General features: G+C 44.5%; 1 protein-coding gene across 2 annotated transcripts in view; it reads right to left on the bottom strand.

Annotated features, from left to right (window-relative positions):
- Positions 1-757: 757 nt before the first annotated feature.
- Positions 758-24,209, bottom strand: part of ALKAL2 (ALK and LTK ligand 2) — a 100,412-nt gene continuing 76,960 nt past the window's right edge. For both annotated transcript variants that reach the window (XM_056564071.1, XM_056564072.1), the window contains one exon: positions 758-1,116. The gene's annotated coding sequence lies outside the window, so the exon portion shown is untranslated. The remainder of the gene's footprint in view (positions 1,117-24,209) is intronic.

A 24,209-nucleotide genomic window follows, 5' to 3' on the forward strand; every position in this document is an offset into this window, starting at 1 on the left:
AAATCAACTGGTGCCAGAAAGTTAAAGGGGTATTCCAGGCAAAACCTAATATATATATATATATATATATATATATATATATATATATATATTCAACTGGCTCCGGAAAGTTAAACAGATTTGTAAATTACTTCTATTAAAAAATCTTAATCCTTCCAATAGTTTTCTGTCTAACTGCTCAATGATGATGTCACGTCCCGGGAGCTGTGCATGATGAGAGAATATCCCCATAGGAACTGCACAGCTCCTGGGACGTGAGTCATCAGAGAGCAGTTAGACAGAAAACAACAACTCAACTTCAGAAGCTAATAACTATCGGAAGGATTAAGATATTTTAATAGAAGTCATTTACAAATCTGTTTAACTTTCCGGAGCCAGTTGATATATAAAAAAAAAAGTTTTGGCCTGGACTACCCCATTAAACAGATTTGTGAATTACCTCTATTTAAAAAATCTTCATCCTTCCAGTACTTAGCAGCTGCTTTATACCACAGAGAAAGTTGTGTAGTTCTTTCCAGTCTGACCACAGTGCTCTCTGCTGCCACCTCAGTCCATGTAGGAGCAAATCCCCATAGCAAACCTATCCTGCTCTGGACAGTTCCTGACATGGACAGGGGTGTCGGTACAGAGCACTGTGGTCAGACTGGAAAGAACTACACAACTTCCTCTGGAGCATACAGCAGCTGATAAGTACTGGAAGGATTAAGATTTTTTAAATAGAAGTAATTCACAAATCTGTTTACCTTTCTGGCACCGGCTGATTTGACCACCCCTCTGGAGTACCCCTTTAACAGCTGTAATTGTAGAAAGACAGATGATTTTTGAGTAAAAGGCAGCGACTCTTCTGAAAAAAGATGGGACAAAAACTGCAAAAATGGCCTTCGAGTGCGTGTTGTCATTATGGCAGTCACTTACATCCATCTGCATACGGGGAGGACAACATAGAAAATAGCAAGTTGTGAGTTATGGAAGTACATTATTAGTCAATATGCAAAAATAAATTGTATTTGTTCACAATGGGATTATGCTAGAAACATCTGTGTCTGTTCCCTGTTGGCTTCCAAGGCACTTTTGTTTTTTGTTTGGAGTTCTTGGTTTGTCAAGTTCTTTCGATATCTGTTTGGAAAGAAAAATTAAACACGTTACAATGGGATTTTATACAGTTTAGAGCAGAGGTTTTTGGAGTAAATTAGAATTATTGAAAACATATATTTTTTGTTAAAGGGGTACTCTGCTGCTCAGCATTTGGGACAAACTGTTCCGAACGCTGGAGCCGGCGCCGGGAGCTTGTGATGTCATAGCCCCGCCCTCTCATGATGTCACACCCCGCCCACTCAATGCAAGTCTATGGAAGCCATCATGCCCCTCCCATAGACTTGCATCGAGGGGGCGGGGCTATGACGTCACACGCTGCCGGCTGCAGCGGTCGGAACAGTTTGTTCCAAACGCTGAGAAGTTGAGTAGCCCTTTAACACTGAGAGAACGCAGGACCTACCTGTATGCCCTGGTTGCCTGGGGTACCAAGTACGTACATAGGCGTCCTGAGTCTCATCAGCACTGCATAGACCGCTGATCTCGGCTGCTATCGGCACACTGATGCCCCATTAACCCTTTAGATGCCGTGATCAATACTGATCACTACATCTGAAGCATAAGGAGAGGCTTTGAGAGACTCATTGCCGGGGGCCCAAATGAGTCAAGATGGCGGCCTTCTGGTAGACTGTGGAGCTCCAGTCACCATCTTGACTCATTGGACCCCCGCAATAAAGCCCTCACTTATGTAGATTGCCAATTACACTGCTCACTACTCTTCCTATGCATAGCACTTAACAGTATCAGCGATCAAACCATTGTTAGAAACAGACTTTAAAAGAAAAAAGTTTTAATAAATGGAATAAGCCAATCCCCTTCTTGTTTCCCATTTTACAACAAAAAAATAAATACACATCTTTGGTATAGCTGTGTGTGGAAATGTTTTGACTATTCAAATTGAAATTGATAATAATTGTGTACAGTGAACGACGTAAACATAATAAGATACCAAAGTCCAAAATTGCAGATTTTTTTTGTTAAAAGGAAAAAAAAAGTGTTAAAAAATTCACATGAATGCCATAAAGTGGCGCTGCTAAAAACTACAGAGCAAGGCACAAAAAAATAGCTTCACATCTAGACATATAAGAAAGCTGGGATAGCGGTCAGAATAGGGCAATTTATTTTTTATTTATTTTTAAATACTTATTTTGTTAAATCTATGGAAAGTAATGAGCGGCCCACAGAACCTCAGATTTGAAAACGGTATCATAGAACATACCGTATTTTTCGCCGTATAAGACGCACTTTTTCTTCCCCAAAACTGGGGGGAAAAAGTTGGTGCGTCTTATACGGCGAATACACCCCTATCGCGGCGGTCCCTGCGGCCATCAACGGCCGGGACCCGCGGCTAATACAGGACATCACCGATCGCGGTGATGCCCTGTATTAACCCTTCAGACGCGGCGATCAAAGCTGACCGCCGCGTCTGAAGGGAAAGTGACACTAACCCGGCTGTTCAGTCAGGCTGTTCGGGACCGCCGCGATTTCACCGCGCCGGTCCCGAACAGCCATACTGAATAGCCGGGTTAGTGCTTACAGGACACCGGGAGGGACCTTACCTGCCTCCTCGGTGTCTTCTCCGTTCAGGGATCCCCTGTATGGCCGGCGCTCTCCTTCCTCGTCATCACGTCGTCGCGTACGTGCGTCGGCGTGCGTAATGACGTGATGGCGGCTACGGAAAGCGAGGATACCCGGCCGGCAGCAGAGACGTTCCGGAGCGACGGGGACAGCGATGGAGCGACATCCAGGGCAGCGGTGACGGGTCCGGAGCGGCGGGGACACGTGAGTATTACCTCCTATGCAGTGGTCTTCAACCTGCGGACCTCCAGATGTTGCAAAACTACAACTCCCAGCATGCTGGGAGTTGTAGTTTTGCAACATCTGGAGGTCCGCAGGTTGAAGACCACTATTGGGTTCAAAATCTTAATTTTTTTAGATTTTGCACCTATAAATTGGGTGCGTCTTATACGCCGGTGCGACCTATAGGGCGAAAAATACGGTATTTATTTTGGTTTCTTTGTATGTATGGATTACTTGTGTTACTACCAACATCTGGTGAGGATTTCATGTCGATAGCACCATTTGTTTAAAAAAATAAATAAAATAAATAAAATATATATATATATAATTATTTTAATTTTTTTTGCCATGTTCAATACTTATTCCCCCCCCCCTGCTGTATATCCATGTGCACTGTAGGGACAATACATACCGTATGCACATCTCTCCTATTCCCAAGGGACTTACTTTTAAGAGCTGCTGATAAGTAGTTGTCTCTTATTTTATTCCTCCACTGTCAGTAAAGCCGTGAAACATTCAAGGCCACAATACTGAGCGAAACCTGGAAAGGTTTTTTATAATCCAATACATAATATTAAACTTAACCCTTGCTGGGAGCCAGAACTTCAAAGTGATCAATAGTGAAGCCTGGAGAATACGGAGTGCTGCTTGGAGTTTGGGGACAACATCTGCTTCTGGAGGTACTCGGAAGTTTGACACAATTGCTGGATTGTTCCACGATCTGTTGCAAAACGGTATAATCTAGAACAGTGTTTCCCAATCAGGGTACCTCCAGCTGTTGCAAACTAGGTCTGTAACAATAAAAACGTAGTAAACCAGTCCTCAAACGATCGTGAAGAGTGAAAAGGGATAGATAAATAGAGAGAAAAGGATGATGTCCAGTGTGAATGTCACAGTAAAAAGCTGTAAATCAGTATTCTGGACCTGAGATATGGATAATTAAACATATTTGTAAATTACTTCTATTAAAAAATCTTAATCCTTCCAGTACTTATTAGCTGCTGAATGCTACAGAGGAAATTACTTTATTTTTGGAACACTGATGACATCACGAGCACAGTGCTCTCTGCTGACATCTCTGTCCATTTTAGCAACCGTGCATAGCAGATGTACGCTAAGGGCAGCATGGTGGCTCAGTGGTTAGCACTGCTGCCTTGCAGTGCTGGGGATTTGGGTTCAAATCCCGCTAAGAACAACAATAAATAAAGTGTTATTATTATTATAATAACATTAGCAGAGAGAACTGTGCTCGTGATGTCATCAGAGAGCATTCCAAAAAGAAAAGAATTTCCTCTGTAGTATTCAGCAGCTAATAAGTACAGGAAGGATTAAGATTTTTTAATAGAAGTAATTTACAAATATGTTTAACTTTCTGCCACCAGTTGATTTAAAAGAAAAAAGGTTTTCACCAGAGTACCCCTTTAACAAATGATATAATGTAGAAAACTATATCATCTAGAACAGTGTTTTCCAACTAGGGTGCCTCCAGCTGTTCCTGCAAAGGCTGTCCGGGCATGCTGGGAGTTGTAGTTTGGCAGCAGCTGGTTGGAAAACCCTGACCTAGACTAACTTCATCTTGCAGACGTGATAAATCTGGCGCCGATCACGTTTCTTACATCAGTACTCCACTTTGTATGGTGTTTTCTCTGCAACTTTTTAACCTGTGCTACACTTATGTGACTTGTTCATAACGCTTGTCCACAGTTGGTTTGTAAGCTCTTTTTAATTTGGTGGTGATTAGTGACCTTTTTGGAAGGTTGCGCCAAAGTATGCAACTTTTTTTTTTTTTAAGTCGCATTTTCCTAAATCCCTGACCACTGCAAAAAAAATCAACCAAAAACACGTCTTCCACTGCAACAATCCTAAACACAGGTAAATGAAAAGTCGCAAAAAACTCACTGCGACAAAATATTGCAACAAATTTAACCAGGATAAAAGGCCTTGTAAATACCCTTCTGATGTTATTTGTGTAGAATATGACGGCTTGTATAGCCTGAAACGTGTCTCTCTGGCTGTTGTGAAACTACAACTATCAGCATGCCCTGACGCCGAACGAAGGGTTAGGCTATGTTCACACCACGGAATGTGCTGGCGATAGGACCGCACGGGAATGCGCTGTTTCATAGGCGGCTTTGCATTCCATGCGGAGTCTGAAGAAAGAATGGACGTGTTCTTTCCTGCCAGAAACATCTGGTGCAGAAATTCCGCCGTGTGCGCAGCAGAATCCCATTGAATAAAATGGGACTCTGCTGCTGTGGAAGCTCTACGTTGGAATTCTGCACGGAAATTCTGACATGTGAACATATCCTTAGAGTAACCCTGAAAAGCTTCTGTACAGCTCAAAGGGGTACTCCGCTGCTGAGGATTTGGAACAAACTATTCCGAACGCTGGAGCCGGTGCCGTGACGTCATAGCCCCGCCCTCTCATAATGTCACGCCCCGCCCCCATAGACTTGCATTGAGAGGGCGGGGCTTTGACATCACAAGCTCCCGGTGCTGGCTCCAGCGTTCTGAACAGTTTGTTCCCAACTAAATGTGCAGAATGTCCGCCCGGAAAGCGCGGACACTCACATTTGAATGATCCGGAGGGAGCTAGGAATGCTTAGATGCCCTCATCTCATAGATGGCAATGTATTTCCGAGCAAAATCCGCAGAAAACATAGACATGTCTATTTTATTTACAGATGTCAGAATAGGGATTTCTGCATGTACACAGACATCACTGCAGAATCCTATTGAAATCAATGGGACTCTGCTGAAGTGGAATTTCAGAGCGGAATATTTCTGCGGAATTCAGTTTGGAAATTCTGTCATCTGAACATGGCCTTAAAGTGAATGCAAACCTTTAAACATGTTTTTCTCAGTCTATATAAGTCTGATCTATTGTGTCAGATGGACATATGGGTGGTTTTTTTTTTTTTTTTTTTGGGGGGGGAGGGGGTGGTGTCGTTTTATCTTGTATTTTTCTTATTACATGTGATTCTTTCATCATTAGACTCAAAGAATTCTATTTAAAGAATTTGGGGAGGGGGCAACATGCACATTTTTTTCACCTATAGAAGTCTATGGTTAGAAAAATGCCATCATTTATTATTACTATTATTATTATTACTATTATTATAATTTTATTATTATTAACCTTCTTTTTTGTATACTTTTTATTTGCCACAGCAGCGTGCACCCGTGTATTAGTTAGTTGTGCTGGTTATTTTTCCCACTCTTTATTTTTTTTTGTTTCCTGCGCAAGATAGAGGGAGTGGAATCCTGTTTAGCCGTGCAGAGGTGGAATGAGTTTGCTTCTGGAACCTTCTTTTTTGTTTAATTCTAAAACACTGCCACTGACCCAAAAAACACCACAAAATAGTTTAAAGGGTAAAAAAATGAAATAAAATAAAAACTGTGGATCTGGCGTTTCCCATACTGCCTATTAATTCCCAGCTAACATCTAGCTTTAGCATTTTTGGCCCGAAAAAAGCCCAAGTGGCAAGAATGGGTGAAATGCCATGGCTTCAGCCTAACAAAACCACTTCTTATGAGGGATTTTTGGAGGGGAAGAGGAATGTAGTCAAATAAAAAAGGCGTTTTCTCTGGTAAGATATATTACAAGGTTTCGTATATTTATTTATGCTAAAAGTTGGTGCCTATTTAAATGGGTTATCCTGGATTCAGAAAACATAGCTATTTTCTTTCAAAAACAGCTCCACACCTGTCCTTAGGTTGTGCGTGGTATTACGACTCTGCTCCATTCACCTCAATGGAATTTAGCTGCAATACCACACACTAAGGACAAGAGTGGCTATGTCCCTGGAAAAAAAGCAGCCACGTTTCTTTGAATCCTGGATTATCCCTTAAAGGGGTATTCCAGGCCAAAACTCTTTCTTATATATCAACTGGCTCTGGAAAGTTAAACAGATTTGTAAATTACTTCTATTAAAAAATCTTAATCCTTCCAATAGTTATTCGCTTCTGAAGTTGAGTTGTTGTTTTCTGTCTAACTGCTCTCTGATGACTCACGTCCCGGGAGCTGTGCAGTTCCTATGGGGATATTCTCCCATCATGCACAGCTCCCGGGACGTGACATCATCATTGAGCAGTTAGACAGAAAACTTCAGAAGCTAATAACTATTGGAAGGATTAAGATTTTTTAATAGAAGTAATTTACAAATCTGTTTAACTTTCCGGAGCCAGTTGATATATATATATATATATATATATATATATATAAAAAGGTTTTGCCTGGAATACCCCTTTAAGGTTTTTGCGTCTTCAAGCACTATTACTATGCCTTTCCCTGAATAGGGCATAATCTTGAAGAATTCGAGCTATAACTAATATATTCCATATTATTGCTACCTGGATAACCTCAGCCTCTTGTGCATGGCCGTAGCTAGAAACCACAGGGCCCCGGTGCGAAAAATTGCCCTGGGCCCCCCTTCCACTTGACGACCCTCTTCCCCAATCCCAGACGACCCCTCCCTTACTCGGCTGCACAAAGATATCAGTGACTACAGCTCTGATGGGACACAGTCAGGAGAATACACAACTATATACGTGACTAACAGGCAGGGCCAGACAGACAAAACAGGCATTGAAGAATAAGCAGCCCATTTTTATGGTGGGGGTCCAACTGCTGCTATGGGGCCCTGTCGCAATGGCAACCTTTGCGACCTCTATAGCTAAGCCACTGCACTCTCCAGAAAATAAACAGGTGATACAAGGACAAGCAAAAATACAGCAGCCCCAGCCAAACACACTCCTGTTTTATAGCAGTGGATACATGATAAGAGCATTAATGAATGTTTTAGTGTAGAGATAAGGATGGATGTGGGAGATATATTTAAGGATGTGGAAACAGGATTCAGAAGGGACTGAATATGAGAAGTCCCGGACCTGTCAGAAGTAAGCCCAAGACTGAAGACCTGTAGCCTAGGAATGATTGTCTTCTACTAGGTCCTAATGCTATAAACTTTCATCCTGTTACATTTTAATTGGTCTGTCGCCCCAGCACCTCGGAGACTGTGAGAATGGATTTATTTACTATACACAACAGGTTTTCAATCAATGTCATTTGTCATGAAACATGGAAGGTGTCGGCTGGTAAGAACCATACCCAATATTCTAAATACTGCGAATAGTCCCTGGCCCTATCTTACAGTATATGAAGGATAGCCTTATGCCTATCCCTATCTTATATGAAGGGTAGCCTTATGCCTATCCCTATCTTATATGAAGGGTAGCCTTATGCCTATCCCTATCTTATATGAAAGATAGCCTTATGCCTATCCCTATCTTATATGAAGGATAGCCTTATGCCTATCCCTATCTCATATGAAGGATAGCCTTATGCCTATCCCTATCTTATATGAAGGATAGCCTTATTCCTATCTTATATGAAGGATAGCCTTATGCCTATCCCTATCTTATATGAAGGATAGCCTTATACCTATCCCTATCTTATATGAAGGATAGCCTTATGCCTATCCCTATCTTATATGAAGGATAGCCTTATGCCTATCCCTATCTTATATGAAGGATAGCCTTATACCTATCCCTATCTTATATGAAGGATAGCCTTATGCCTATCCCTATCTTATATGAAGGATAGCCTTATACCTATTCCTATCTTATACGAAGGATAGCCTTATGCCTATCCCTATCTTATATGAAGGATAGCCTTATGCCTATTCCTATCTTATATGAAGGATAGCCTTATGCCTATCCCTATCTTATATGAAGGATAGCCTTATGCCTATCCCTATCTTATATGAAGGATAGCCTTATGCCTACCCCTATCTTATATGAAGGATAGCCTAATGCCTATTCCTATCTTATATGAAGGATAGCTTTATGCCTATTCCTATCTTATATGAAGGATAGCCTTAAAGCTATGTCCTCCTGTGGTAGTTTTTCTCATATAAATAACCTCTTCTCCTTTACCGTATTGATTCCCTTTTAAGTATATAAAAGTCTCTATCATATCCCCTCTGTCTCGTCTTTCTTCTATACATGTCAAGGACCTTTAACCTTTCCTGTGAGTTTTATCCTTCAACCCATGTATTAGTTTAGTATCTTCTCTGAACTATCTCCAAAATATCTATATCCTTCTGGAGATACAGTCTCCAGTACTGCACACAATACGCCAAGTGAGGTCTCCCAGTGCTCTGTACAGCGGCATGATCACTTCTCTCTACTGCTAATACCTCTCCCTATACACCCATGAACACTTCCCTCTTTCTACTGCTAATACCTCTCCCTATACACCCATGATCACTTCCCTCTCTACTACAATACCTCTCCATATACACCCAAGCATGACTGAAATGTTATAAAAGTAACATATGTTAATGGTCCACGATGAACCTGTGTCATGCAGTATTAATCCAGATGAAGACCAAACCTCAGTTGTCATCTCTCATGTTACTCATGTTAATCATTATCTCATATTAGGGGGAGAAATTCTTTCCCAACTCCAAAAATGGCAGTGAGAATAAATTCATACTGTGAAATTTTATTTTTAAAAAGGACACACAGGCCACTATTTAACACCTTAACATATATAACTTATTAATATAGTTTGATCACAAATTGTGCTGGCTTCAGAATGTTTATGCGTGATTCAACCCTGACAGGAAGTTGTGTAGTTCTCTCATTGTCATTGTGGTGTTGTCTCAGCAGCTTCCCAAATCATTCTTCTCTCTGGACAGGAAGCTATGTTGTCTTCTCATTGTCAGCATGCTATTGTCTCAGGGGATTTCATACTCCTCTCCCTCCTAACAGGAAGTTGTGTGGTCCTCTTATTTTAAGTGTGGTATTGTCTCAGCAGCTTCATGGCTCCTCCCTCTCTTCTGACAGGAAGTTGTGTGGTCTTTTTATTGTTAGTGTGTTGTTGGCTCAACAGCTTCCTTGCTCCTTCCGCTATCCTGACAGGAGATTATGTAGTCAACATAGTGTTGTCTCAGAAGGTCCCGATACTGCTGTTTTAGGAGGTGTGGCTGTACTTTGTGTCTGAGCTCTAGCCTTGCCCCCTGAGTGATGTCATCATCTCTTACCAGCTATATAACCACCTTCCTGTCATATACACATACACAAATATATATTTAGAGGGACATTTAGTGTAGAATTAGATGTGTTCACAGCATGCTGCCTTGTGCTAAACAATGCCACAGGCAAAGAAACAGACAGGGAATGAATAGCAGGTGCTGCAACCTCACTAATTGCGCAATAGTCTGTTGTTAAGTGAGATGTTTTGCATCAGCTTTGGGTGGGAATCTGGCAGGAGGGCTGTCATTAAGAGCTGAGGGAAAGCAATGCATTCTGGGAATTGTAGTACTAAGCAAGGGCTCAACCGGGACCCTGAAAACAAATGGATTTTTGGTGGTTTCAGAATTGGGGCAGACAGGTTGCCAATGCTATGGGCGTCTGCCACACTAGATTTTTTACATGATGTCGGGGGACCCCTTTGATTACAGCTTCCTCTGTCAGAGAGTTCCCTAGTCTCACTCCTCTTACATTAAATAATTCTCGTCTATGATGATGGCAAAACCATCATTTCTTTAGATAGAGAGGATGCCCCCTTGTCATGGCTACAGGCCTAGGTTGCAAAAATACAACTCCCAGCATGCTAGGAGTTGTAGCTGGAGCCATACCATTTGGGAGAGCAAAAGGGTCTTTTCCCCAATGCCACTGACATGCACATAAGATAGATGGCTGGTCCAGGCCGAGTTTGAGAATATTTTTTGGAACTACATCCACCTCTTCTACGAATTACTTTGATCTCCCATCTGCTTCTGTTTAGCCATATATTTCTTATACACAGGTGCTAGATATGTGATAAAATGCATAAAAGAAGCTATTGCTGTAGTACAGATGATAAGCCGCAACGGAGGCCATGTTTTCTGGCTGTGTTATTTTCTAGCTCTCCCCATAAAAATAAAAAAAACACATGTATGCCTGACTGAGATGAGCATGCATGTGTATGACTGGAATTAGGAAATAGCCATAAAGCTACTGAGCGTTTGATGATTTTTGTAGGCATATTTATGCTTTTCTTTGAATCTTGGCTCAAAACCCTAAAAGGCAACGAATTATCGAGATTATGCTCCCGTTCACAGCTAAGGCAACCCATGTGGTGGCGGTCATACGTTCCTACATAAACAAAGAAACAGTTGATTTAATGTTATCGCCTTTGTCCGGCAGAAGGTTGTACAAGAAATGTTATCTGCTGGTAGATTAATGTTTTTATTGCGTGATAACAACAATAAGAGTTTGCTGAGAAAACACAGATTGCACCTTCATATTAGCTTTCATTAGCTTTTTTTTTATTTTTTTCTATTTTTTTTTTCATTTTTCTAGTTTCATTATATTAAAGAAAAATGTAAAATAAAAAAAAAGTAATACTTTTTTGTCTCCCTGTTGTAAAATGTATATAAAATTATTAATACTTTGCTGGGGCGCCATAAAAAAAATGGAGTAGGTGAAGGTTAGCACTTCTGTGGTCGGTGGTGCACGAGGAGTAATCAATGCATAGTAGGAAAAAAGTCCCAGCACTCACCAAATATCAGGCAATGGTAGTTTTATTAATAACTAGCTGAGTAACCGGCGTTGCCCGTTTTTTCCTTCCTAATCCTTGTTGGGGAGGAAAATCAACAAAGGAGGAAGCTTTTGACTTCATAGCCCATCCCCATATATTGTTGTCATATCCCAACCCCATATCCCATCCTCATATCTCATCCTCATATCTCGACCTCCTATCCCGACCTCATATCTCAACCTCATATCCCGTCCTCATATCCCAACCTCCTTTCCCGTCCTTATGTCCCGACCTCATATGCTGTCCTCATGTCTCGACCTCATGTCCCGTCCTTATGTCCCATCCTCATATCCTGTCCTCAGATGGGACTGATTTGTGATGAAGATATTGTAACCTGAAAATAGAAGGGGACGTAGCTTTGTGGGACTGGGCATGATTTGCAAGCCAGACCGAAGCACAAAAAGGGTAGATAATAGAGGGGTAGGGCTTAAACAGTGTGCATGTCTTTGTGAGATGGGGTGTGGCTTGCAAGCCGGACTGACACATTCACCAGGAGATGCAGAGCGGAGCTTGTGGAGTAAGGTACTGGAAGTCCCATATACTTGCATGGTACTTGAAACAAAAACCCATCTTTTATATAAGGGTGTAGGTAAGGGTTAATTTAACTATCATATATTTTTATTTGACATATAAGTAATATATGTACCAGGTACTAGTGAAATATCTCCATCCGTTCGGAATTTATGTGGGAACATACATTTCTCATAGATTTGCATGGGACTTTAAACAAAAACCCAGACCCTGGCAAATGGGGGTGAGTAAGGGTTAAATCACATATCCTATGTTTGTTGTTGACATATAAGTATAATGACATATAATCCTGCTCTGACTGAGTCTAGCTGAAGCTGGGTCTTTATTCTAAAGTGTGGTATTATTAAGTGTTACATTTGAGAAGTTTTATAAGCAGAAGTTCATGTGCTAAGTATACTGTGGATCATTGTTTTCCAAACAGGGTGTCTCCAGCGGTTGCATAGCCCTTGCTTTTTTTTTTTTTTTTTTTTTTTTTTTTCCCTCCTGTCTGTAGCACACCTGGGGGAGGGGTTAATTGATTAACTGCTCTCAGGTGTATAAAACTAACTGGGAAACTCTGTGAGCCCTGCTCTGACTGAGTCTAGCTGAAGCTGGGTCTTTATTCTAAAGTGTGGTATTATTAAGTGTTACATTTGAGAAGTTTTATAAGCAGAAGTTTAGAAAGCAGGAGTTGTAAGCAGGACCCACTGTAACTGTAAGTATTACACTCCCTTGATAAAAGTAGTTTTTCTTAATAGTTAATAACAGCTGTTTGTCACCAAGGATATGGACAGCAGGATTGGAGGTTTTCTTCAGTGCACATTGTGCCACATGTATACATCTCTGGAGCAGCAGCTTCAGGGTGAATACCGCTGTGACAAATGTGAGCATGTTGCCCACCTGGAAGCTCGTATTAGAGATCTAGAGGAGCAAAATGCAACATTGAGGGCGATTGACAATCTTACAGAGCAAGCAGTTAGTGGGGCAGAAATGGAGGTTGGAGAAACTAGCCAGGAGGCCCAAGTAGGGAGCTGGGTTAATGTAGTTAGAGGGACTGGAAAGGGGGCAAGGAAAAGGAAGGTCACTTCTGCTTCTGATCTCCCAAGTAAAATTGCCAAGTTGGGCAATGATGCGAGGGCCTCAGTATCAGAGATGGCAACCCTAGTGGATACTGGTCTCCCTAACAGCCGGGGGAACAGCTCAACTAGTAGTGTGGGGGATGGTAATGCAGGTAGGCCAAGACAGTTAGTTGTGGTAGGGGACTCTATAATCAGGAAGACGGATAGAATAATTTGTCGCCAAGACCACCTCAACCGAATGGTTTGCTGTCTCCCTGGTGCCAGGGTTCGGCATGTGGTGGAAAGGGTGGACAAATTACTAGGGGGGGCTGGGGATGACCCAGCTGTCGTGGTCCATGTGGGAACCAACGACAGAATACATGGTAGGTGGAGGTCCTTGAAGAATAATTACAAGGAACTAGGTGCCAAGCTGAAGGGAAGGACCTCTAAGGTTGTGTTCTCTGGAATACTTCCTGTGCCATGCGCATCGCAGGAAAGACAGCGGGAGCTTAGGGAGTTAAATGCATGGCTTAAGTCGTGGTGTGAGGGGGAAGGGTTTGGGTTTTTAGAGCACTGGGCTGACTTTTCATTGGGGTACAAACTCTATTCTACGGATAATTTGCACCTGAATGGAAGGGGGTCTTCTGTGCTGGGGGAGAGAATCCTGGAAGGGGTGGCTGAGTATTTAAACTAGGTGAGTGGGGGGAGGATAATAAAGCAAAGAAAGCAGACAGTGGGATGGATAGGTTAGAGAGGGGTCAGGACATAATGGCGGGTGGAGAGGAGTCCTGTGGGGGGAGGTTAAGAACAGTGGATAAGGAGATTCATGCGTTACAAACCAGCTGTAAAAATAAATGTAGCCCGAAAAATTGTAATCCCAATAATTCAAAAAATTCCATTAGCCCCAATAACTCAATAACTACAATAAGCCCCATTAACTCAAAAAATACTGTTAGCCCCAATAACTTAAATAACAACGTTAGACGCAATAACGCAAAAAATCCCATTAGCCCCAATAACTTAAATAACGTTAGACCCAATAACTCAAAAAATCCCATTAGCCCCAATAACTTAAATAGTACAATTAGCCCTTATAACTCAAAAAATGACATTAACCCCAATAACTCTGAAAATCCCATTAGTGAGACTATATGTGTAAAACTTAATGGAAATGTAAAGTGTATGTTCACAAATGCCAGAAGCCTAGCAAATAAAATGGGGGAGCTTGAGGCCTTGATACTGGAGGAACATATTGATATAGTTGGGGTCACTGAGACATGGCTGGACTCCTCGCATGACTGGGCTGTCAATCTGCAGGGGTTTACATTGTTTCGCAAGGATAGAATGAACAGAAAAGGTGGTGGAGTCTGTCTGTATGTAAGAAGTGGTATGAAAGTCAGTGTGAACGATGCCATAGTGTGTGATGATTCTGAGGAGGTGGAATCACTGTGGGTAGAATTACAAAAGGAGGGAAATACTGAAAAAATTATATTTGGTGTAATTTACAGACCCCCTAATATCACTGAAGAGATAGAAGGTCGGCTGTATAAACAAATAGAGAGGGCCGCCCGGGCAGGTACAGTGGTAATAATGGGAGATTTTAACTATCCAGATATAGATTGGGGCCGGGGGTTGGCTAAAACTACAAAGGGGCGTAAATTCCTAAATTTATTGCAGGATAATTTTATGGGCCAGTTTGTGGAGGACCCAACAAGAAGTGATGCCTTGTTGGATCTGATCATTTCCAACAACGCAGAGCTGGTTGGTAATGTAACTGTGCGGGAAAACCTTGGTAATAGCGACCACAATATAGTTACTTTTGACTTAAAATGTAGAAAACAAAGACAGACGGGGAAAGCAAAAACATATAACTTTAAAAAGGCAAACTTCCCTGGGTTGAGGGCTGCACTACAGGACATAGACTGGGGGGAGGTGTTCTCAAATGCTGATGCAGAAGGTAAATGGGACATCTTTAAATCGACTCTAAATAACTATACAGCTAAATATATACCAAAGGGGAACAAATATAAACGATTAAAACTAAATCCTACATGGCTGACAAATGAGGTTAAAAGAGCAATAAACAACAAAAAAATAGCCTTCAAAAAATACAAATCTGATGGGTCAGCTATAACATTTAAACAGTACAAGGAGCTTAATAAAATCTGTAAAAATGTAATAAAAATAGCAAAAATTCAAAATGAGAGACAGGTGGCCGAAGAAAGCAAAACTAATCCTAAATATTTTTTTAGATATATAAATACAAAAAAACCAAGGGCAGAGCATGTAGGACCCCTTAATAATGATAATGGGGAGGTTGTCACGTGCGATCAAGAGAAGGCGGAGCTACTGAATGGGTTCTTTAGTTCTGTATATACTATGGAAGAAGGAGCTGACATTGGCCAGGTCAGTGCTGGTAACACATCATATAATGTATTGAACTGGCTTAATGTAGAGATGGTACAAGGTAAGTTAAGTAAAGTAAATGTAAGCAAATCTCCAGGGCCGGATGGACTACACCCAAGAGTTCTTAGAGAGGTAAGTTCAGTAATATCTGTACCCTTGTTCATGATATTTAGAGATTCTCTGGTGTCTGGTATTGTGCCAAGGGACTGGCGCAAGGCTAATGTGGTACCAATCTTCAAGAAGGGCTCTAGGTCTTCGCCAGGCAATTATAGACCGGTAAGTCTAACGTGCATTGTGGGTAAATTGTTTGAAGGACTAATAAGGGATTACATACAGGAATACATAGGGGATAATAGTATTATAAGTGATAGCCAGCATGGGTTTACTAAGGATAGAAGTTGTCAAACCAATCTAATTTGTTTTTATGAAGAGGTGAGTAGAAGCCTTGACAGAGGAATGGCTGTGGATATAGTGTTTCTGGATTTTGCCAAAGCGTTTGATACTGTCCCTCATAGACGTCTGACAGGTAAGTTAAGGTCCTTGGGCTTGGAAACTTTAGTTTGTAACTGGATTGAACACTGGCTCATGGATCGTACCCAGAGAGTGGTGGTAAATGATTCGTACTCTGATTGGTCCCCGGTTATTAGTGGTGTACCCCAAGGTTCAGTACTGGGCCCGCTGCTGTTTAATTTATTTATCAATGATATAGAGAATGGTATTAACAGCTCTGTTTCTATCTTTGCAGATGACACCAAGCTTTGTAGCACGGTACAGTCTATAGAGGATGTGCATAAGTTACAAGATGACTTGGATAGACTAAGTGTCTGGGCATCCACTTGGCAAATGAGGTTCAATGTGGATAAATGTAAAGTTATGCATCTGGGTACTAATAACCTGCATGCGTCGTATGTCTTAGGGGGGATTAAACTGGCAGAGTCACTGGTAGAGAAGGATCTGGGTGTACTTGTAGATCACAGACTACAAAATAGCATGCAATGTCAGGCTGCTGCTTCCAAAGCCGGCAGGATATTGTCATGTATAAAAAGAGGCATGGACTCGAGGGGCAGGGACATAATACTCCCCCTTTATAAAGCATTGGTACGGCCTCACCTGGAATATGCTGTTCAGTTTTGGTCGCCTGTTCATAAAAGGGACACTGCGGAGTTGGAAAGGGTGCAGAGACGCGCGACTAAACTAATATGGGGCATGGAACATCTTAGCTATGAGGAGCGATTAAAGGAGTTACAATTGTTTAGTCTTGAGAAGAGACGTTTAAGGGGGGATATGATAAACGTATATAAGTATATAAATGGCCCATACAAAAAATATGGAGAAAAACTGTTCCAGGTTAAACCCCCCCAAAGGACGAGGGGGCACTCCCTCCGTCTGGAGAAGAAAAGGTTTAGTCTAAAGGGGCGGCACGCCTTCTTTACCGTGAGGACTGTGAATTTATGGAACGGTCTACCTCAGGAACTGGTCACAGCAGGAACAATTAACAGCTTTAAAGCAGGGTTAGATACATTCCTGGAACAAAATAACATTAATGCTTATGCAGAATTATAAAACTACATCCCTTTCCCTTATCCCCTTACATCCTTCCCTTCAATCCCCTGGTTGGACTTGATGGACGTATGTCTTTTTTCAACCATACTAACTATGTAAGTAACATGTGTGCCAAGTTTCATGTTAATATCTTCAGCCGTTTGGACGCGATGCTGGAACACACACACATACACGCACACACACATTGAGAGACCTCATTGTCCTGTATGAGATGATGTCATGTGACATGGGGCATTATCCTGCTGGAAGTATCATCAGAAGATACAGGGGACACTGTGGTCATAAAGGGATGGAAATGGTCAGTAACAATACTCAGGTAGACTGTGGTGTTTATACCATGTTCAATTGGTAATAAGGTGCCCAAAGTGTGCCCAGAAAATGTCCCCCACACCATTACATCCCCACCAGACTGAACCACTGATACAAGGCAGGAAGGATCCATGCTTTATGTTGTTTACATCAATATCTGTCCCTAAAATCTGAATGTTGCAGCTAGAATCAAGACTCATCACACCAGACAACATTCTTCCAGTCTTCCATTGTCCAATTTTGGTGCCTGTATGAATTGTAGTCTCAGTTTTGTGTTCTTAGCTGACAGAAGTGGCACCCGATGTGGTCTTCTGCTGCTGTAGCCCATCTGCTTCAAGGTTGGACGTGTTGTGTGTACCCTGGTTGTAATGTTATTCTGTGTACCCTGGCTGTCATCTCGAACCAGTCTGCCCATTCTCCTCTGACATCAATAAGTCATTTTCCGTCCACACCACTGGATATTTTCTCTTTTTCGGTCCATTCTCTGTAAACCCCAGAATTGGTTTCACGTGAAAATCCCAGTAGATCAGCAGTTCCTGAAATACTAAGTCTACATGCCATGCCACATGCAAATCCACTTTTTTTCCCCATTCTGATGCTCAATTTGAACCTCAAGTTGTCTTGACCATGTCTACATGCCGAAATGCATTGAGTTGCTGCCGTGTGATTGGCTGATTAGCTATTTGTGTAAACAAGCAATTGAGCTGGTGTACGTAGAGGTTATGCAAATACCTTAGAGGGGTCTTTATGCTCTTGAAACGGATGCGTCCAAAAGGAAACAGCAAAACCTGGTGTGGAAAGAGTCTAAATGAATTCTGATGGGGGAGGGGGAAAAACAGCTGCTAGCCAGCTTTGGTGTGGCGGTCTAGATAGCATAGAACAAAAGGCTCGGGTATGTTAAAAATTCACCATGGATGACCATTTTCTTCTTCGATATCTGTCACTGGGGGACAGTTGGGAGGCCACCATACACATTAGGTGGTCAGACAATGCCGACTCATGTGTGTGGCCAGCTAAAGGGCCCTATATAATGGGGTGATTATCCGCCAGACGGGCCCATTTGCCCTGTGTAATAGGGCCAGCGATCAGCCAATGAACGAGAGAATGTCGGCTAGTCTGGTTGATAAGATCCGCCTAAAAATCATTGGCCGTCCATCTCCCCACATAATAGGTAAAGTAAGGCTGACAGCTGAATGTAGGGAAGGGTCACACAACTGATCGAGCCTGGTGAAGGTGATCAATGAGATCGGCACTCATTTATTGGCCGAAACAATGAAAAGGTGGCATCCTCTATGTCAGGGGTCTCAAACTCAAATTAACTGGGGGCCACTGGAGATAGCAGCTGGATGAGGCTGGGCCGCCTGTGTCCCTTACATATAATGCCCCCATCATGCGCCCCTTACATATAATGCCCCCATCATGCGCCCCTTACATATAATGCCCCCATCACGCGCCCCTCATCATCCACCAGCAACCCCCCCCATTCCCTCTACCCCTGTTTGGTAATAGCATGAGCTGACGGATGATGGGGTGCTAATTCTGGGGGTTCCCCACATTAGGTAGGCAGCAGGTTCCCGACATTAGGTAGGTAGTAGCAGTTTCCCGACATTAGGTAGGTAGTAGCAGTTTCTCGACATTAGGTAGGTAGTAGCAGGTTCCCCGCATTAGGTAGTAGCAGGTTCCCCGCATACATTAGGTAGCATTGTCGTCGTCGTCCCCCCGACTCCCACAGACAGACAGACACGCACACACACATAGACTCACTTACTTGTCCTGCACTGCGCTTCTCCTCTCCGGCAGTGGCCTGACGAGTGACGTCACTGACGTCCTCCTGTGCGGGTCTGCGGAGGAACGTCACATGCGCAACGTACCTCATCAGATTCAGGCCGGCCAACCGGAGACGGGAGGAGGAGGGTGGGGTAAGTGAAGCCTTCCGGCTGTTACGCCTAGCGCTCCGGGTCCCCGCTCCTCCCCGGAGCGCTCACGGCGTCTTTTTCCCTGCAGCGCCCCGGTCAGTCCCGCTGACCGGGAGCGCTGCTGTTACGCCGAGCGCTCCGGGTCCCCGCTCCTCCCCGGAGCGCTCGCTTCACTCCCTCCGCTGCAGCGCTCCGGTCACGTCCTCTGACCCGGGGCGCTGCGATCCTGCTGCCAGCCGGGATGCGATTCGCGATGCGGGTAGCGCCCGCTCGCGATGCGCACCCCGGCTCCCCTACCTGACTCGCTCCCCGTCTGTTCTGTCCCGGCGCGCGCGGCCCCGCTCCCTAGGGCGCGCGCGCGCCGGGTCTCTGCGATTTAAAGGGCCACTGCGCCGCTGATTGGCGCAGTGGTTCCAATTAGGGTTTTCACCTGTGCACTTCCCTATATTACCTCACTTCCCTTGCACTCCCTTGCCGGATCTTGTTGCCTTAGTGCCAGTGAAAGCGTTCCTTGTGTGTTCCTTGCCTGTGTTTCCAGACCTTCTGCCGTTGCCCCTGACTACGATCCTTGCTGCCTGCCCCGACCTTCTGCTACGTCCGACCTTGCTTCTGCCTACTCCCTTGTACCGCGCCTATCTTCAGCAGCCAGAGAGGTGAGCCGTTGCTAGTGGATACGACCTGGTCACTACCGCCGCAGCAAGACCATCCCGCTTTGCGGCGGGCTCTGGTGAAAACCAGTAGTGGCTTAGAACCGGTCCACTAGCACGGTCCACGCCAATCCCTCTCTGGCACAGAGGGTCCACTACCTGCCAGCCGGCATCGTGACAGTAGATCCGGCCATGGATCCCGCTGAAGTTCCTCTGCCAGTTGTCGCTGACCTCACCACGGTGGTCGCCCAGCAGTCACAACAGATAGCGCAACAAGGCCAACAGCTGTCTCAACTGACCGTTATGCTACAGCAGTTACTACCACAGCTTCAGCAGTCATCTCCTCCGCCAGCTCCTGCACCTCCTCCGCAGCGAGTGGCCGCTCCTGGGATACGCTTATCCTTGCCGGATAAATTTGATGGGGACTCTAAGTTTTGCCGTGGCTTTCTTTCCCAATGTTCCCTGCATCTGGAGATGATGTCGGACCTGTTTCCCACTGAAAGGTCTAAGGTGGCTTTCGTAGTCAGTCTCCTGTCCGGAAAAGCCCTGTCATGGGCCACACCGCTCTGGGACCGCAATGACCCCGTCACTGCCTCTGTACACTCCTTCTTCTCGGAAATCCGAAGTGTCTTTGAGGAACCAGCCCGAGCCTCTTCTGCTGAGACTGCCCTGTTGAACCTGGTCCAGGGTAATTCTTCCGTTGGCGAGTATGCCGTACAATTCCGTACACTTGCTTCAGAATTGTCCTGGAATAATGAGGCCCTCTGCGCGACCTTCAAAAAAGGCCTATCCAGCAACATTAAAGATGTTCTGGCCGCACGAGAAATTCCTGCTAATCTACATGAACTTATTCACCTAGCCACTCGCATTGACATGCGTTTTTCTGAAAGGCGTCAGGAACTCCGCCAAGATATGGACTCTGTTCGCACGAGGCGTTTCGTCTCCTCGGCTCCTCTCTCCTCTGGTCCCCTGCAATCTGTTCCTGTGCCTCCCGCCGTGGAGGCTATGCAGGTCGACCGGTCTCGCCTGACACCTCAAGAGAGGACACGACGCCGTATGGAGAACCTCTGCCTGTACTGTGCTAGTACCGAACACTTCCTGAGGGATTGTCCTATCCGTCCTCCCCGCCTGGAAAAACGTACGCTGACTCCGCACAAAGGTGAGACAGTCCTTGATGTCTACTCTGCTTCTCCACGTCTTACTGTGCCTGTGCGGATGTCTGCCTCTGCCTTCTCCTTCTCTACAGTGGCCTTCTTGGACTCTGGATCTGCAGGAAATTTTATTTTGGCCTCTCTCGTCAACAGGTTCAACATCCCAGTGACCAGTCTCGCCAGACCCCTCTACATCAATTGTGTAAATAATGAAAGATTGGACTGTACCATACGTTTCCGCACGGAGCCCCTTCTTATGAGCATCGGATCTCATCATGAGAGGATTGAACTTTTGGTCCTCCCCAATTGCACCTCGGAGATTCTCCTTGGACTTCCCTGGCTTCAACTTCATTCCCCAACCCTGGATTGGTCCACTGGGGAGATCAAGAGTTGGGGGTCCTCTTGTTCCAAGAACTGTCTAAAACCGGTTCCCAGTAACCCTTGCCGTAACTCTGTGGTTCCTCCAGTAACCGGTCTCCCTAAGGCCTATATGGACTTCGCGGATGTTTTCTGCAAAAAACAAGCTGAGACTCTACCTCCTCACAGGCCTTATGATTGCCCTATCGACCTCCTCCCGGGTACTACTCCACCCCGGGGCAGAATTTATCCTCTCTCTGCCCCAGAGACTCTTGCCATGTCCGAATACGTCCAGGAGAATCTAAAAAAGGGCTTTATCCGTAAATCCTCCTCTCCTGCCGGAGCCGGATTTTTCTTTGTGTCCAAAAAAGATGGCTCCCTACGTCCTTGCATTGACTACCGCGGTCTTAATAAAATCACGGTTAAGAACCGCTACCCCTTACCCCTCATCTCTGAACTCTTTGATCGCCTCCAAGGTGCCCACATCTTCACTAAATTGGACTTAAGAGGCGCCTATAACCTCATCCGCATCAGAGAGGGGGACGAGTGGAAAACGGCATTTAACACCAGAGATGGACACTTTGAGTATCTGGTCATGCCCTTTGGACTGTGCAATGCCCCTGCCGTCTTCCAAGACTTTGTCAATGAAATTTTTCGTGATCTGTTATACTCCTGTGTTGTGGTATATCTGGACGATATCCTAATTTTTTCTGCCAATCTAGAAGAACACCGCCAGCATGTCCGTATGGTTCTTCAGAGACTTCGTGACAACCAACTCTATGCCAAAATTGAGAAATGTCTGTTTGAATGCCAATCTCTTCCTTTTCTAGGATATTTGGTCTCTGGCCAGGGACTACAGATGGATCCAGACAAACTCTCTGCCGTCTTAAATTGGCCACGCCCCTCCGGACTCCGTGCTATCCAACGCTTTTTGGGGTTCGCCAATTATTACAGGCAATTTATTCCACATTTTTCTACCATTGTGGCTCCTATCGTGGCTTTAACCAAGAAAAATGCTGATCCCAAGTCCTGGCCTCCTCAAGCAGAAGACTCCTTTAAACGACTCAAGTCTGCCTTTTCTTCGGCTCCCGTGCTCTCCAGACCTGACCCTTCCAAACCCTTCCTATTGGAGGTTGATGCCTCCTCAGTAGGAGCTGGAGCTGTTCTTCTACAAAAAAATCCTTCCGGGCATGCTGTCACTTGTGGTTTTTTCTCTAGGACCTTCTCTCCAGCGGAGAGGAACTACTCCATCGGGGATCGAGAGCTTCTAGCCATTAAATTAGCACTTGAGGAATGGAGGCATCTGCTGGAGGGATCAAGATTTCCTGTTATTATCTACACCGACCACAAGAACCTCTCCTACCTCCAGTCGGCCCAACGGCTAAATCCTCGCCAGGCCCGGTGGTCTCTGTTCTTTGCCCGATTTAATTTTGAGATTCACTTTCGTCCTGCCGATAAGAACATTAGGGCCGATGCTCTCTCTCGTTCCTCGGATGCCTCAGAAGTTGATCTCCCTCCGCAACACATCATTCCACCTGACTGCCTGATCTCCACTTCTCCTGCCTCCATCAGGCAGACTCCTCCAGGAAAGACCTTTGTTTCTCCACGCCAACGCCTCGGAATCCTCAAATGGGGTCACTCCTCCCATCTCGCAGGTCATGCGGGCATCAAGAAATCTGTGCAACTCATCTCCCGATTCTATTGGTGGCCGACTCTGGAGACGGATGTTGGGGACTTTGTGCGAGCCTGCACTATCTGTGCCCGGGATAAGACTCCTCGCCAGAAGCCCGCTGGTTTTCTTCATCCTCTGCCTGTCCCCGAACAGCCTTGGTCTCTGATTGGTATGGATTTTATTACTGATTTACCCCCTTCCCGTGGCAACACCGTTATTTGGGTGGTCGTTGATCGATTCTCCAAAATGGCACATTTCATCCCTCTTCCTGGTCTTCCTTCTGCGCCTCAGTTGGCTAAACAATTTTTTGTACACATTTTTCGTCTTCACGGGTTGCCTACGCAGATTGTCTCGGATAGAGGGGTCCAATTCGTGTCTAAATTCTGGAGGGCTCTCTGTAAACAACTCAAGATTAAATTAAATTTTTCCTCTGCATATCATCCCCAGTCCAATGGACAAGTAGAAAGAATTAACCAGATCCTGGGTGATTATTTGCGACATTTTGTTTCCTCCCGCCAGGATGACTGGGCAGATCTCCTTCCATGGGCCGAATTTTCGTATAACTTCAGGGTCTCTGAATCTTCCTCCAAATCCCCATTTTTCGTGGTGTACGGCCGTCACCCTCTTCCCCCCCTCCCTACCCCCTTGCCCTCTGGTCTGCCCGCTGTGGATGAAATTTCTCGTGACCTTTCCATTATATGGAGAGAGACCCAAAATTCTCTCTTACAGGCTTCTTCACGCATGAAGAGGTTCGCGGATAAGAAAAGAAGAGCTCCCCCCGTTTTTTCCCCTGGAGACAAGGTATGGCTCTCCGCTAAATATGTCCGCTTCCGTGTCCCTAGCTACAAGTTGGGACCACGCTATCTTGGTCCTTTCAAAATTTTGTGTCAAATTAATCCTGTCTCTTATAAACTTCTTCTTCCTCCTTCTCTTCGTATCCCTAATGCCTTTCACGTCTCTCTTCTCAAACCACTCATCCTCAACCGTTTTTCTCCCAAATCTGTTCCTCCCACTCCTGTTTCCGGCTCCTCGGACGTCTTCTCGGTCAAGGAAATTTTGGCTGCCAAAAAGGTCAGAGGGAAAAAATTTTTTTTAGTAGACTGGGAGGGTTGTGGTCCTGAAGAGAGATCCTGGGAAC

Source organism: Hyla sarda, chromosome 3, assembly GCF_029499605.1.
Source record: "Hyla sarda isolate aHylSar1 chromosome 3, aHylSar1.hap1, whole genome shotgun sequence".
NCBI classification, from domain to species: domain Eukaryota; kingdom Metazoa; phylum Chordata; class Amphibia; order Anura; family Hylidae; genus Hyla; species Hyla sarda.